This window comes from Mesoplodon mirus (genome assembly GCF_964341445.2).
Source record: "Mesoplodon mirus genome assembly, chromosome: 19".
NCBI classification, from domain to species: domain Eukaryota; kingdom Metazoa; phylum Chordata; class Mammalia; order Artiodactyla; family Ziphiidae; genus Mesoplodon; species Mesoplodon mirus.
Window position 1 is genome coordinate 22,288,581 of NC_138995.1, and position 17,591 is coordinate 22,306,171.

The window sequence follows — 17,591 nt, forward strand, 5'->3', positions numbered from 1 at the left end:
AAGCACGAAGAAACCTACACCAACAACAATAAGTAAACTTTTGAAAGCTGAAGACAATGAAAACACCTTGAAGGCAGAAAAGAGAAACAGTATTATCCATAGGAAACCCCATTTCAATGTCTGTGGATTTCTCATTTGAAACCTTGGAGTCCAAAAGAAAGTGGCACAATATTTTTTCAAATGGCAAAAGAAAAGAACTGTTAACCACAAATTCTATTTCTGATAAAACTACCCTTCAGTAATGAATGAGAAATAAATTCTCAATTGAAAAAAATGAAAAGAATTTATTGCTAGCAGACCTACCTTTATAGATTGGCTGAGAAAGTTTTTCAAACAGAAAGGAAATAATAAAAGAATCATGGAACATCAGGTAGGAGGAAAAAACAATGAAAGAACAGAAACATGGGTACATAATGTAGACTGTCCTTTTCCTCATGAGTTTTATAAATCACATTTGATGATTGAAGCAGAAATTATTACATCATCTAATACTCAAGACAAAGATACTTAAAAGTGAGGAAGGTAAAGTGACCTAAGTGAAAGTGAGATTTTCATATTGACTTGAAGAGGTAAAATGTTGATATTCATAGACTGTGATGTTACACATGTATATTGTAACACACAGAACACCCACTGTGAAAATTACACAGAGAGATGCACTCATGAACACTACAAATAAATCAAGATGGAATCCTATACAATAATCAAGTAACACATGAAAAAGCAAGAAAAAAGAGGGATGAGAACTGGAGGAAACAAACAAAGCTATTAGTAAAGTGGCAGATATGATTCTAGCATACCAGTAACTATCTTAAATGTAAATAATCTAAATATAGAAATCAAAAGAGAGAATGATAGAGCAGTTAACAAGATATGACCCAATTATTGCCTGCTTATAAGAAACTAACTTCAAATTAAATGATAGATAGATAGATAGATTAAAAGTAAATGGATGGAACAAAAGTTTAACATGCATATAGTATTTTTCAAATGGGAATTATAATAATAATAATACGAAATAAAGTAGAATTCAGAGCAAAGAAAATTACTACACGCAAAGAGGGGCATTGCATAATGACAAAAGTATTATTCACCAGGAAGACATAGCAGTTCTAAATGGGTATTCATCAACAATAGACCCTCAAAATACATGAAGTAGTAATGGAAAGAGTGTAAAGCAGAAATAAGCAAATAAACAATTATGGTTGCAGACTTCAGTATACCATCTCCATAATAGGAACTGACAGAAATACTAGACAGAACATCAGTAAGAATATTAAATCTCTAAACAATGCAATTAACCAGTAGGGTCTAATTGACATGTATAGAACATGCTGCCCATAGACGAAAGGATCATTCTACCCTATATTAACACCTACTATACATCTGTAGTAATCAAGACAGTATAGAAGTAGTGGAAGGAAAAAATATAGGCCAGTAGAATAGGGAACCCAGAAATAAAATCACACAAACATGCTTAACTGATTTTTGGCAAAAGTGCAAAAAACAATTTAATGGAGAAAGGATAGTCTTTTCAACAAATGGTGCTGGAACATTTGGATGTATAGAGGCAAAATCAATCAATCTATCTATCTGGCCTAAACTTCTCACCATATACAAAAATCAATTCAAAATGAATTACAGGGCTTCCCTGGTGGCGCAGTGGTTGAGAGTCCACCTGCCGATGCAGGGGACGCAGGTTCGTGCCCCGGTCTGGGAAGATCCCGCATGCCACGGAGCAGCTGGGTCCGTGCGCCATGGCCGCTGAGCCTGTGCATCCGGAGCCTGTGCTCCGCAACGGGAGAGGCCACAGCAGTGAGAAGCCCGCGTAACGCAAAAAAAAAAAAAAAAAAAAAAAGAATTACACACTTAAATGTAAAATGTAAAACTGTAAAAATTTTAGGAAAAAAATAGGAGAATATCTTTAGAATCTTATCTAGACAAAGAGTTCTTAGGCTTGATACCAAAAGCATGATCCATGAAAGAAACAATTGATATATTGGACTTCATCAAAATAATAAAAAAAATTACTTTGTGAAACCCATGTAAAGAAGATGAAGAGAACCTACAGACTGAGAGAAAACATTTGCAAAGGAGTAGTATCTAAAATATATTTTTTAAAACTCTCAAACCTTAACAGAAATACTTTTTTTTTGAACAGACATTTCACTGAAAAAAATAGATAGATGGCAAATAATGACATGAAAAGATGTTCAACATCCTTAGCCATCAAAACAATACAAATTTACACCATAATGACATCTACTACACATCTATGTCTAAAATAATAAATAATGACAACACAAAATGCTGGTGTGGTTGTGAAGAAACTGAATCATTTATACATCACTGGTGGGAATGTAAAATGATTCAGCAACTCTGGAACACATTTTGGTGGTTTCTTATGAAACTAAACATTCAACTGCCATACATTCCACCACTCCTTGGTATTTATCCATCCAAAATGAAAGTTTATCTTCACACATACACCAAAAAACCCTGTGCATGAATGGTCATAGCAGCTTTATTTGTGATAGCCAATACTGGAATCAGAGCTAATGCCCTTCAGTAGATGAATGGTTAAATAAACTGTGGTATATACATACCATGGAATACTACTCACCAATAAAAAGCAATGAACTATTGATAAACACCACACTTTAGATGCATCTGTAAGGAATTATGCTGCATGAAAAAACCAATCCCAAAAGAGATGCTTTCACTTATATAACATATTTGAAAAGACACAGTTTTAAAAATGGAAAACAGATTAGTGGTTGCCAGGAGGTATGGTCAGTAGTATGGGGATATAGTGTGGAATGAGAATGGTTTACAGAGTTTATACTTAGCTGTGCAAAAGAATCAGCATCACTCCATGCTAAATTTGTATCTTTATTTATGATTGTGTGTTCATTGAAATCTCTCTGTCTTCCTCCATTGTTTTTCTTCTTTCTGTAACCATGCATGCATTCATTTATTCATTCAACAAACAAATTCAGTCAGCATACTTTTATGAATCCTGCATTTCTTTAGATACGGAATTTAAAGTGAAAGAATCAAAACACTCCTGAGAAAAAATAAAAATCATAGTAAAATTTCTCATTCTGAAATGAATCTTTAGTATTCTGTCCTCATATAACTTTATTACTATGAAAAGTTACTTGTCACTTTCTCATATTGCATTATTCAGATCAGCAGTATGTACCAGAAGTCATATGGAATAGTTATAGGACATTTTAGTGTTTGGCTATAGCACTTAAGTCATTATAGGAGACTTACGTTTTACTTACCAATGTAAAAAAAAAAATCAGGAATTTGTGAAGCAAATCACGTTGCACATTTTCTCTACCCAAATTCCAAATAAACTACCCTGAAGAATGTTTACCATGCTCAGACCTATTTTATTTATTTATTTTTTTAGTTTAATACTTTCATTTATATTGGAGTTTTTATTAGTACTGGCAGTAAATAATGCATTATCCTTTGAAAATGTTAGAATAAGTGTGCCTTATCAATAATGTACTGTGAGAAATCCATTGTTTTGATTTAAATTCTAAATTCATTTATTATTGACCAGTTTTGGAAAAATATCACATTATCTTTTACTTGAATTGTCAGGTGCTTCACATAATATCAATCCTGGGTCTCTGGATAGTCAAATGGCATAACAAATGCTGGATCAGCAGTGCTTATAAGTCTAACACACACACACATACACACACTCACACTCATACACACACAGAGCATTCAAAAATCTTGAATTTCAAGCATTACAACTTCAGTAATTATCTAACTTCATACATTGTTTTCCTACTTTCCATTTGTGGGGCTAACTAAAATGCTAAGTTTGCACTTAAATCTGTGCTGGTGAAACATAGGCAAACTCCCTATATATTCCAGTTTTATCACATTCCAGTGAAATTATATAAAGCCTACTTGTAAGGAAGGCATGGTTTACTGCTTTGCTTGACTAAAAGTTCATTGAAAGGGAGTACACATTGTCAATTTAAGAGAGTCATTTGGAATAAGAGTTTAGAATTGGCATTGCTTGTAGACTAACAATATTTATCTGTCATTGGTAGTTCAGTTTAATCCGAAAAGGTAAGAGAGAAAGACAAGTAGTTCAGTGTTTTTGATTTCTTGTGATGTGCATGGGGCATTCCATAAATCCATTCATTGCAATAACACCTATACTTCAATATCCAAACATTTCTTTTCTGGAATGAGACTGCCAAGACCAGAACTAGGATCTTCAATTCATTATCTTTGTCTCTTTGTGAAATTAGTTTATTACTCTATGCCTCAGTTTTCTCATCTGTAACATGCAAATGTAATAGGTAATAGTAGTACTCATGAAAAGGGCTTCAGCAAGTATTAAATGTAATTATATATACATATAAAGCTATTACTCTGGAGGCTGGCCCAGGGTCAGCATTCAATGTATGTTAGCTATTATTATTATCTTTCCTACAAAGAAGTGAGTATTAGTCTCAAATTTTCAGAGTATTTTAAAGCTCAGAGAGGCTAAATCACTTGTTGCAGCTCAAACTGCAAATAGCAGAGCCAGGACACAAACATGGATGTGTTGGGCTCCGTAGCTTTATCTCTTTCCACTATGGCCCTGCCTTCTCCAGGATTTGATCAGGTGGAAAAGAAATCTCACTTCACATTCCATGTGTACCAGCTGCTTAGAGTTATGCTGATTCTTTTGCACAGCTAATTGGCGTAAACATTGTGCCTTTTACTTAAAGAATTTCGATCTGCTTTGTGTACTTTTTTTTTTTTTTTTTTTTTTTTTTTTTTGCGGTACGCGGGCCTCTCACTGTTGTGGCCTCTCCCGTTGCAGAGCACAGGCTCCGCACGCGCAGGCTCAGCGGCCATGGCTCACGGGCTCAGCCGCTCCGCAGCACGTGGGATCTTCCCGGACCCGGGCACGAACCCGCATCCCCCGCATCAGCAGGCGGACTCTCAACCACTGTGCCACCAGGGAAGCCCTTGCTTTGTGTACTTTTATTACTGCAAATTCTAGATTGAAGAGGTGGTAGTGGGATAACTTGATAATTTGGAATGATTGCTTTAGAAGTTAGCTTGAAATAGAATATTTTGCAACCACTGGACACTGCAGTTATTGATAGAAAATTTTTTCTATATTCCAGGTAAAAAGATAAGAAATGAAGGGGAAAGGGGCAAGATATCGGTAGAGGATTAAGAGGTACAAACTACTATGTTTAAAATAAGTAAGCTAGGACTTCCCTGTTGGCACAGTGGTTAAGAATCCGCCTGCCAACGCGGGGGACACGGGTTCGATCCTTGTTCCAGGAAGATCCCACGTGCCATGGAGCAACTATACCCATGCGCCACAACCACTGAGCCTGTGCTCTAGAGCCCGCGAGCCACAACTACTGAAGCCAGTGTGCCTAGAGCCCATGCTCTGCAATAAGAGAAGCCACCTCAATGAGAAGCCCGCACACTGCAACGAAGAGTAACCCCCGCTCCCTGCAACTAGAGAAAGCCCACATGCAGCAACAAAGACCCAACGCAGCCAAAAAATAAATAAATAAATGTTCCTTTTAATAAATAAATAAAAAATAAATAAATAAATAAGATATAAGCATATATTGCACAGCACAGGGAATATAGCCAATATTCTATAATAAGTACAGATGGAGTATAAACTTTAATATTGTACACCTGAAACTTATATAATATTGTGCATCAACTATAACTCAACTAAAAAACAGGTGTAAAAAGATAAGAAATGAATTGATTGTTCTTCATAATTACTTTACCCTTACAATATCACTAGAGTCAGTCTGGGCTCAGAGTATATTCCAGTGTTTCTTAAAATGAACCTGTATATGAATCATCTGGATACTTGATGATTTGTGTACTGATTCTCTAGTTTTTTATTGAAGTATAATTGATTTACAGTATTATATTAGTTTCAGGTGTACAACCTAATTATTCAAAATATTTATAGATTGTACTCCATCTAAAGTTTTTATAAAATAATGGCTCTATTCCCTGTGCTGTACAAGATATCCTTGGAGCTTATTTATCTTATACATAATAGTTTGTACCTCTTAATCACCTACCCCTATCTTGCCCCTCTAGGTTTCGTTACTACTTGTTTGGGTAGAGCTTGGGACTATTCATACTTAGGAGCAATTCCGGATATCTATATGAGGGTGGTTTGGAAACAAAACGTTGATCTCTAGGTAATGTTTTGTGTAGCAGTGATATGCACATATTTAATACCAGCATTGGGGGTGATATCCTCAGTCCTTTGGTATTTGTTAACACCTCTCTTTGGTTTTTGAACCATGAGTTTGTTTTTGCCCTAATTATATGGGTTTTTCCTTTATATTTATTTCATCATTATGATAAAGATTTTATTGGAGAATAATTCCTGTTTTCTTATAAGTAACTAAAATGTTACATTAGATTCTAGCATGTTTCTACTTTTTATAGAAATATGATTAAAGAATATAATTTTTACACAATCAGTAAATAATTTGTGAAATAGGAAATTTAAACAACAAATGTCAATTTCTACTTAATTAGAAAATATATATGGATAGCTGTTAATTTAGATTACTCAGAATTCTCTTTTTTTGTTATCTACTTTATACATATTAGTGTATACATGTCAATCCCAATATCCCAATTCATCCCACCACCACCACCGCACACCCCACTTTACTACCTTTGTGTCCATACATTTGTTCTCTACATCTGATTCTGTTTCTGCCTTGTAAACCGGTTCATCTATACCATCTTTCTAGATTCCACATATATGTGTTCATATACGATATTTGTTTTTCTCTTTCCGACTTAGTTCACTCTGTATGACAGTCTCTAGGTCCATCCATGTCTCTACAAATGATCCAATTCTGTTCCTTTTTATGGCGAATATTCCATTGTATTTATGTACCACATCTTCTTTACCCATTCATCTATCGATGGGCATTTAGGTTGCTTCCATAACCTGGCTATTTTAAATAGTGCTGCAGTGAACATTGGGGTGCATGTGTGTTTTTGAATTACATTTCTCTCTGTGTATATGCCCAGTAGTGGGATTGTTGGGTCATGTGGTAATTCTATTTTTAGTTTTTTAAGGAACCTCCATACTGTTCTCCGTAGTAGCTGTATTAATTTACCTTCCCACCAACAGTGTAGGAGAGTCCCCTTTTCTCCACACCCTCTCCAGCATTTCTTGTTTATAGATTTCTGATGATGCCCATTATGATCGGTGTGAGGTGATACCTCACTGCAGTTTTGATGTGCATTTCTCTAATAATTAGTGATGTTGAGCATCTTTTCATGTGGCTCTTGGCCATCTGTATATCTTCTTTGGAGAAATATCTATTTAGGTCTTCTGCCCATTTTTTGATTTTTTGTTTGTTTGTTTGTCTTGTTTTATATTGAGCTGCACGAGCTGTTTATGTATTTTGGAGATTGATTTTTTGTCCGCTGATTCATTAGCAAACATTTACTCCCATTCTGAGAGTTGTCTTTCCATCTTGTTTATAGTTTCCTTTGCTGTGCAAAAGCATTTAAGTTCAATTAGGTCCCATTTGTTTATTTTTGTTTTTATTTTCATTACCCTAGGAGGTGGGTCAAAAAAGATATTGTTGTGATTTATGTCAAGGAATGTTCTTCCTATGTTTTCCTCTAGCAGTTTTATAGTGTCCAGTCTTACATTTAGGTCTTTAATCCATTTTGAGTTTTTTTGTGTGTATGGTGTTAGGGAGTGTTCTAATTTCATTCTTTTACATGCAGCTGTCCAGTTTACCCAGCACCGCTTATTGAAGAGACTGTCTTTTCTCCATTGTATATCCTTGCCTCCTTTGTCATAGATTAGTTGACCATAGGTGCATGGGTTTATCTCTGGGCTTTCTATACTGTTCCGTTGATCTATATTTCTGTTTTTGTGCCCGTACCATATTGTCCTGATTACTGTAGCTTTGTAGTATAGTCTGAAGTCAGGGAGTCTGATTCCTCCAGTGCTGGTTTTTTCCTTCAAGATTGCTGTGGCTATTCGGGGTCTTTTGTGTCTCCATAGAAATTTTAAGAATTTTTGTTCTACTTCTGTAAAAAAAAATGTCATTGGTAATTTGATAGGGATTGAATTTAATCTGCGGATTGAATCTGTAACACTTAATAATTACTTCTTGTGTACAAGTTCATGATATAACTACTGCATACTAATTAGTCAGAATGGGAGTTGTCCCATCATGTTGGGAAATGCTAAAGGATGGTTTCATACTTCCAGGGATAGTAACAGCTGTGTACAGTACCAGGTCTAAAGGGGTCCAGAATAGAATCTGGAGTAGAGAGAGAGTTTATGGATAGAGCCACTTTACAAGGAACTGTGACTTTAGTGGTGACTTCCATAAAAGAGAACAGAGGAATAAATACCCCAAACTAACATGCCTTCTTCCATCTAGTCTCCAGATGATGCACTTCAATGCACAAGCCCTACCAGAAATAAAAGGACAAGGCAGTTTGTCTATACAGTAGACACTGGACTGCCTGGTAGGACATAGAGCAGGATAGAGAAGGACAGAGACTAGTTCTAGAGGGGGAAACAGAAGATAGAGCCACAGGTGTTCAAGGCATCCCTCTCTGGAAGGTGACAGGAGAGACCCGAACTAGATAAAGGACAGAGACACTAATTGTAATCTGGAGGAAGCTCTTTCAAGATTGAGGGAACAAAAATTTTAAGGTCTTGAGCAGCTCCCCACTTTCAGATGGTGCCTGAATATCATGAAGAACTTTATGTAAAACAGGTCCCAGTGTTCTCTCCTTCTGTCAGTATAGGTGATGTCCTGTCTTATCTTTTGGATTTATATCCCTTTTCCAATTCCCACTATTATCACTGTAATTTAAGTCTTCATGATTCTGGCCAGTATTATGTATGGTGTCGTCCATTTTTCCACATCTAACTTGTAGGGGCCCAGGCCCGACCAGGTGAATTATCGCTGCTAATAACATCTAGGTAATTATTTGTAGAGGGTTAATACATGCCAGACAAACATCATCAGAGTAAGTCTGAAATAGAGCAAGGGTGTTTCAAGATGCAAAATTGTAAACTTAATGGGATGCTGACAGTGATGGGGCAAAGCAGTTGTTTGCAGGTAAAACACTGGAGCTATTCCTGAGTTTGTGGGCTGGTACCTTTAGTGACTATTTCTTGCTATTTGTGGCCATTAAAGGCATGAGGAGAAAACAAACATCTCTATGTTTTATACATTCATTCAGAAAGTATGATTTGAGTGTCCACCATATTCCAAGTTCAAGTGATGTAAAATAATTGGGGGTTTGGTCTACTTTAAATAGGGTGATCAGAGAAGGGTTTGTGAGATGACATTTTAAACATATACTGTAAATGAGCATGGGGAGAAAAGGGTAAGAGTGCACTGTCATATATAACAGCCTCCTAATCTTTATCTCTTAATTCACCCATTAATAGAGAGTTTGTCTCTAGAGTAAGTGGTGATGATGACGATGCTGATTATAGGATTAGGATGAGGAGAGTGATATTGAAGATAACAGTGATGCTAAAAGTGATAAGAATTGATATAATAAAATTCCCATGAGGGCAGAGACCATGTCTCTGTTGTTTGCTGCTTCATCCTCAGCATCGATCACAGACATAACATTGATATTCAATAAATATTTGTTGAATGAGCAGAAGCATGAATGAAAGATGATGGTAATGACTAGGAGTGGTTCAACACAATTGAGTTGATGATAGAGTATTATGTACCTCAGAACTAGAGACTGTCAATTTTCATCTGTTTCAATGGCTTTTAAGGAAATGAACCGTTCCAGTGTTATCGAATCTCAAAGAATTAATTTTCACCTTATTCTGTTGAGCATTATTACCTAGTATTTAGCACATTGTTAATTATCACTTTGTAACCATTTGTAAAGTGTGAAAACCTGCTGCACATATTCCTTTCACTAATTGTGCTTCTATCCAACTGAGAGCAGTGACAAGCAGAAACTACAGCATTTACAGTAACATATCTAAAATAAACTGATTATAACTTTTCTTCTTAAAAAAGAAAATGCCAGTAATTCCTCTGCATGTACTGATAAAAGATAGAAATATGTTATGTAAAGTATTGAATGTTTCATGGAAAAATCCACAATAAAATCCCAAATCAATTGTGTATATCTGTACATCAATAGAATACTGATATAGAGGAAGGAAAAATAACAGCTCTGGGGTCAATAATACATACATGACTCAAATCTGAACTGTGCAACTGGCTATTGGGAAAATTATATAAATACTCTAATTTTCATTTTCAACGTTTGTTATAATTATGAGGATTAAAATTACACCCAGCATAAAGTAGGTACTCATTGGATACTAGTTGCTGACATCTTTCTACATTCAATACAATGTCTTATCAGAGCAATTGTCAAGCTATGGATGGAACTAAAACTTACGCTTTTAACTTCTCAAATAAGCTTTATTATCTTTGACACCTACTGTGTGTACGGTTTAGTGAAATATATTTTAGACGATCTGATTAATGCATAAATATGGTCCTTGCCATTAGCTTACAGTGTATGAATGGAAGTGGTTTTATGCATCAATAATTCTGAATCAGTGTTTATTAAAAAGTAAGTTCAAATAAATTCTGAAAAAAAGCATTATTTTTATTCTAATGCTGTGTAATCATTTAATACAATTATGAAACTATGCTTAAATAACTTATGTTTATATGATTAAAGCTACTATATAATTGTGTATAGATACAATTTTGTTATATTTCCTAGAGAGTCACCTCTTGCCCCAATGCCTCCTAAAGCCTTTCTCCCTTTCCAGTACTAGAAACATGTCATCCACAACTTAATATAGAATATAGAATTGTTGCTTAATATAGAATTGTTGCTACAGAGAACAGATACAAGCCAAACCTTGTTCCTTGTTCTGTGAATGTCAAGACATTGTAAGGGCCAGAGATTCCGAACTTAGAGAACATGAAATATTAAAAAGTTCAAGGATAATCTGAAGTCTACATACATATTGCATGATTCCAAACATGTGACCTTCTGGAAAAGGCAAAACTATGGAGACCCTAAAAATCAGTGGTTGCCAGGGGTTAGGGAGGACAAAGGGGAAGGATGAATATGCAGAGCACAGAGGACTTTTAGGATAGTGAAATGCTCTATATGATACCATAAAGATGGATACATGTCATTATATATTTGTCCAAACTGATAGAATATACAACACCAAGAGTAAATCATAATGTAAACCATGGACTTTGGTGACTACGATGTGTCAATGTAGGATCATCATTGTTACAAATGTACCACTCTAATAGGGGATGTTGATAATGAGGGAGGCTGTACACGTGTGGAGGCAGGGGATACACGGGGGATCTCTGTAGCTTCCTTGCAGTTTTGTTGTGAACCTAAAACTGCTCTAAAAAATAAAATCTTAATAATAAAAAAGGCCAGGCATAATGGCTTTCATAAACAGTAAATTTTCAGAAGTACACGAACACTCAGAGTTGATTTCTGTTCCCACAGACCAGTCAATATTTCTAACAGTTGGATAGAGCGGGCATCAGAGTGAGGAGATGGGAGACTAGGTGTTGGAATGGCCTTGACAAGAGGCTGTTTCTAGAGCTGGATATGGGAGGGAGAAGAATTTATAGAATCATTGATAGGTTTGGTGATTTGAGGAGAAAGACCTTAAGTTGCTTCCAGTTTGTGCCTTATTGATCTCCTTGTCAATCCTAGTGCATTAGAAGTAGGAGAGTAAAAATTTTTATGTAGGATAATAGCTTTTTTAGACACATCAGAGAATTGAGTTCACAGAGCAAACTGCCACCCCAAAATCTGGGGAGGCAGGTGAATCCAGAGAGTCACAGTTGAAATCTGTTTACTTGGAGTAGAAGTTGCTGAAGCGATAAACTGGTAGAAAGACTTAAATGATAATTTTGATAAATTGCTGGAGGCTGAGTGGGGAGTAGCATAAGAATGAGAAACTCCTGGGTTTGGAGCCGTCTTAGAGTGACTTCCACACTTTTGGGGATTTTACCTCCAGGAACCCCAGCAGGTTCTTAAGGTAAAGATCTGAGAAAGATCCCTTCTTGACTCTGATAGGTAGATGGGAAGAATAATTCTCCTGGAATACTCCCAGAGCAGTCTTTACAGCAAAGGCTTACTCTCCAGGAGAAACATCTTTATCAGAACTTTATCTAATGTGGGGGGAAAAGAAAATACACCGCTCCAGCCCACTCTAGTCTTCCTGTGTCACCAAAGGGAAACAAAAAGCTGAGAAACACTTGTGAATGTCATAGCCCACAGAGGGCTACTAAAAGATTAGGAGTTAATAAGAAGTATATAGAATGCTTCCCCTCCTCCATGCCTTACTACTGTGCTAATAGAGCTCCAGTATAATAGGAGAGATTACAACTGAAAGAAGTGCAAGACACAAACTCTTTCTGAGGAGAGTTACGTAGGAAAGACCGCAATCAAGAGAGGAAACAAAAAGAAAGATGCTAGAGCAGTTTGAAGCCGCTGGGAACTACAGTTACGACAAATATTTAAAAAGCCCACTTCTAACCAGATTAAAATAGCTTCTCACACCAAGTACCTACATACCTTATTTACGATCCTAATACATGTCCATCTTTCAACAAAAAAAATTATGAGGCATGACAAAAGCAAGAAAAAAATAAAAGAAAAACAGTCTGAGTAGACAAAGTAAACCTTAGCTCCAAACTCAGAAATGGCACAGATGTTGGAATTATCAAATAGGGAATTTTAAATATCTGTGATGAATATGTTAAGGGCTCTAATGGAAAAGTAGACAGCATGCAAGAACAGATGGTTAATGAAAGCCAAGGGATGAAAACTCTAAAAAACTATCAGAAGGAAATGCTAGAAATCAAAGACACTTGTAACAGAAATGAAGAATTCCTTTAATGGGCTCCTCAGTACACTGGACATGGCCAAGAAAAGAATCAGTGAGTTTGGGCTTCCCTGGTGGCGCACTGGTTGAGAGTCTGCCTGCCCGATGCAGGGGACACGGGTTCGTGCCCTGGTCCGGGAAGATCCCACATGCCACAGAGCGTCTGGGCCCGTGAGCCATGGCCGCTGAGCCTGTGCGTCCCGAGCCTGTGCTCCGCAATGAGAGAGGCCGCAGCGGTGAGGGGCCCGCGTACCGCAAAAAAAAAAAAAAAAAAAAAAGAATCAGTGAGTTTGAAGATAGGTCAGTGGAAATTTCCCAACTGAAATACAAAGAGAAAAAAAGAATTAAAACAAACAGAACACCTAAGAAGTCTGGGATGATTTAAAAATGTGTAATATATGTGTATCTGCAATATCAGAATATGAAGAAAAAGAGAATGGAGTAAAAAATATATATGCCTCAGAACTTTAAAAATTAATGACACACACTAAATCACATATTCAGGAACCCCAGAAAACACCAAGTAGGATAAATACAAACAAAGCAAAAACAAAGAAATAAACAAACCAAAAAACTACACATATGCATATCATAGTCAAACAGCAGAAAACCAAAAAGAAAAAAAAATCTTGGTGAAGCCAGAGAGGAGGAAAAACTAACTTACCTATTCATGAACAAGGATAAAAATTACAGTGAACTTCTCAGCAGAAACCAAATAAGAAAAAAGAAAATGGAGTGAAAAATGTTGATTGAAAAAATAATACACAATCTAAAAGTTGAGAATTATGTTTTCTATGGAGCATTACTGAAGACTATAGCCAGGAAGCAGCCTCTCAAATAACTCTGAGGAACTGTTCCAAAGAGGTAAGGGTGGAGCCAGGATACACAGGAGATTTTTGCTGGGAAAAAAAACCATGTAGTCAAACATCAAAAGATTACTGCTAATCACAAAAAAAACCCCAGACATCTCAAATTAATGATGTTAGTGCTTTTCTGTATAGGGGAAGATGCAAGAGTTAAGGCTTATGAAAATTATTCCTTTGATATGCATCTTAACTGTGTAGGGCCAGTATCCTGTTTTTCTCCATCCTGAATTCCCCTCAGGGTGCATCTTTGCTGGCTGCAGTGGCCCATGGATTGTTGGCAGGCAACATCCTTTGTTTACTGATATGGCAGGCAACATTCTTTGTCCACAAATATTTAAAGTATTGAAAAAACTTACCAAACTAAAATTATTATCCAGTGAACTGTCCTCCAAAAATAAAGGAGCAATTAAACCTTTCTCAGACAAATAAAAACTGAGGGAATTCATCAAAGCATATATGACCTGAAGTAAATGTTAGGAGTAGTTCTTCAGGGAGAAGGAAAATGATATAGGTCAGAAACTTGAATGTATGTAAAGAAAGGGAAAAAGCATCAGAGAAGGGAATAAGTGAAAGTAATTTTTTTCATATTCTTAACTTAGCTAAAACATACCTCTTACAACATTACTGGAAAAATGAAATGATTATGTATAAGTCAAACAAAATATGTGCAGGATATATAGTATGTGGAAAACTACAACACTCAAAAAAATATCAAAGATATAAATAAATGGAGAAATAGCCATGTTCATCAATTAGAAGAGTCAATTTTGTTAAGATGTCAGTTCCTTTGAACATGATCTATAGATTCAATGTAATCCCAAGCAAACTTCCAGCAAATTATTTTGTACATATCAAAAAACTCAATCCAAAGTTTATATTGAAAGACAAATAACCTTGAGTAGCCAACATGATACTTTACGAACAAATTGGAGAACTGGCATTACCTGACTTCAAAACTTAGTATAAAGCTACAATAATCAAGAGAGTATAAACACATAAATCAATGGAATAGAAAAGGAAGCCCAGAGGTGGAGCCACGGAAACATAGTCAACTGATGTTTGACAAAGGAAAAAAGGCAATTCAATGAAGAAATGATATTTTTTCAATAAATGGTGCTGGGGCAATTGGATGTGCATATGAAAAAGAATGAATATAAACCAGACAAGTACAATTTTTACAAAACTGCCTCAAAATGGGTTATAGATTTTAAATTTAAAACACGCAACTAAAATTTCTAGAGGAAAACATGAGATCTAGATGACCTTGGGTTTACCCATGGGTTTTTAGACACAACACCAAAAGCATTTATCCATGAAAAAAAAATTTATACTTTATTAAACTTAGAGACTTCCGCTCTGTGAAAGACATTGTTAAGAGACTATAAAAACAAGTCATAAGTTGGAAGTTTAGTATTTGCAAAACACTATCTGATAACTTTTGTTTGTTTTATATTTTAATCTCAAACGTTCAAAGAACTCTTAACACTCAAGTATAAGAAAACAACCCAATTAAAAAATGAGGAAAAGGTCTAAACAGTCATGTTTACAAAGAAGATATACAAATGGCAAATACATTTGAAAAGACACGTAACATGATTTAACATTATAGGACTTCAAAATAAGACAACAGTGAGATACCACTGCCCACATACTAGAGTAGCTAAAATGTAAAAAACATAACAAAACAAACAGTACTGTTTGCTGGTGAGTATTGAAAGCAGGAAAACCTGTTAACCATTGCTGGAGGTGATGCCAACTGATAGAGTCATTTGGAGGACAGGTTGGTAGTTTCTTACAAGTTAGAAACAGTCTTACCGTTCAGTCTAGCAGTTTGCTCCTAGGTATTTACCCAACTGATTTGAAAACTATGCCTGTACAAAATGGGCAAGTGAATGTTTGTAACAGCTTTAACTGTAAATGCCCCAAACCGGGAGCAACCAAGAAGGTTTCCAACAGGCGAATTGTTAATCTGTGGTACATCTATACAATGGAATATTATTCAGCAATAAAAGGAAATGAACTATCACTCCATGAAAAGATACAGATTGAGCTCAAAAGCAAATGCTGCGTAAAAGAATTAAGTTTGAAAAGGTACATCCCATTTGATTCCAAATATATGACATTTTGAGAAAGGCAAAACTATAGAGGTGTTAAAAATATCATAGGTTGCCAGAGAGGAGAGAGGTGAAGAGGGCTAAATAACTGAAGCAAAAAATTCCCTAATTTTTTAGGGTAGTGAAACTATTCTATATTGTAATGGTAAGTACATGGCACTGTGCATTAGTCAAAAGCCATAGAACTTTATAGCATAAAAATTGAAACTTGGTGTATACAAATTTAAAATATGCATAAATCATAGTGTCCCAGGACAAAATGTAGAATGGGACAAAGCAGTCTAACTGTATTATATATGTAAGAAGCAATTTCACTGAATGAGATGGGAGAAAATATTTTTGCTTTAAATAATTTTGGAGATGACCGGAGTCTAAGACTAAAGGCAAAAGAAACTGTACACAGACACTGTAGTCAAGTTGTTAAAGTTATTTCCTTCAGGCTTAATGGTTAACAATTCTGATACTGTTATATATGTATACCAGAATTGCACAATTAAGCAAATGGATGGCTGACGGTGAAAGCCAGGTTTCTTGCTGCTAGAGTGAAAATTTATAGAAAAACTAAAGTAAGGAGGTAATCTATGTGGTAATGGATTACAGTTAGATTCATCAGTATAAATTCATGTTTAGCTTAATATAGATAGAATTGGTTACATATAGAAATATTTATAGATATGTATATACATATAGGTTAATATAAACACATATCTCTTGTTCTTTCAGCTTGAAGGGTCTTGAAACATTAACACCTCAGTAGCTACAAGCACACCTAGTACTTAGATCTTGGCTTCTAATATGATTCTTACAATAAGAGGAACCAGGCCTTCTTGGAGATTTGGCTGAATCTAGGACTAGGGTAGGATATACAAAAAAGAGGCCTTGAGTATCTTGCATTGCAGAAAATGAAATAGTACTTAAAACAAATAAGCACACACAATAATGGGAATATGTCAAAGGGACACAGGAACCAACTGGAAAAGCTCTCAGTGACCACAGCTGGAACAATTTGAGCAACAAAATAAATAAAATTTTATTGGATTATAACCCAAAGTATAAAATAAGTATCCATGAATTCATTCTGATGTTAATAAATCATTGAATAAACAAATAAATAGAGAATAGAAAAATCTATCATCCATAATTTCAGATAATTTATGCAGATGCTTTGCCATCAGGGAGGTGGGCTGTGCCTCAAGGATTGATTTCTTTCCAAAGACTACAATGTGAAAGGGTTCAACAAGAGTAACTTCACAGTGGACAAAACTGATAAATGCTACCTCAGCCAGGTGTGAAGGTTAACATCAATAGTGATAAGTCATGTCAATAGTAAGTACCCTTGATATGATGTGAAGAATAGGGCACTTTATTTCTGGTCTTCCTCACAAAGTCACATAATCCCACTATAACCTTGAAAAATAAAAGACAAATCCCAACTGAGGTACAGTTTACAAAATGCCTGACCATTGTTTCTTAAAACTGTCAAAGTCATCATAAACTAGGAAAGTCTGTAAAACTCCCACAGTTAAGGGAATCTAAAGATACATGACTAGTAAATGTAATATGGCAATCTGGATGTAATCCTGGGACAGGAAAAAAAATTAGGTAAAGATTAAAGAAATATGAATAATACCCCAAATTTAGTTGATGATAATGTATCAATACTGG

The 17,591-nt window shown here is 35.6% G+C and overlaps 1 pseudogene across 1 annotated transcript in view; it reads left to right on the plus strand.

The window, feature by feature from the left end:
- The window catches only part of LOC309794749 (eukaryotic translation initiation factor 4 gamma 2-like), a 52,165-nt pseudogene that overhangs the window by 12,946 nt on the left and 21,628 nt on the right, over positions 1-17,591 (plus strand). The gene's annotated exons all lie outside the window — the stretch shown is intronic.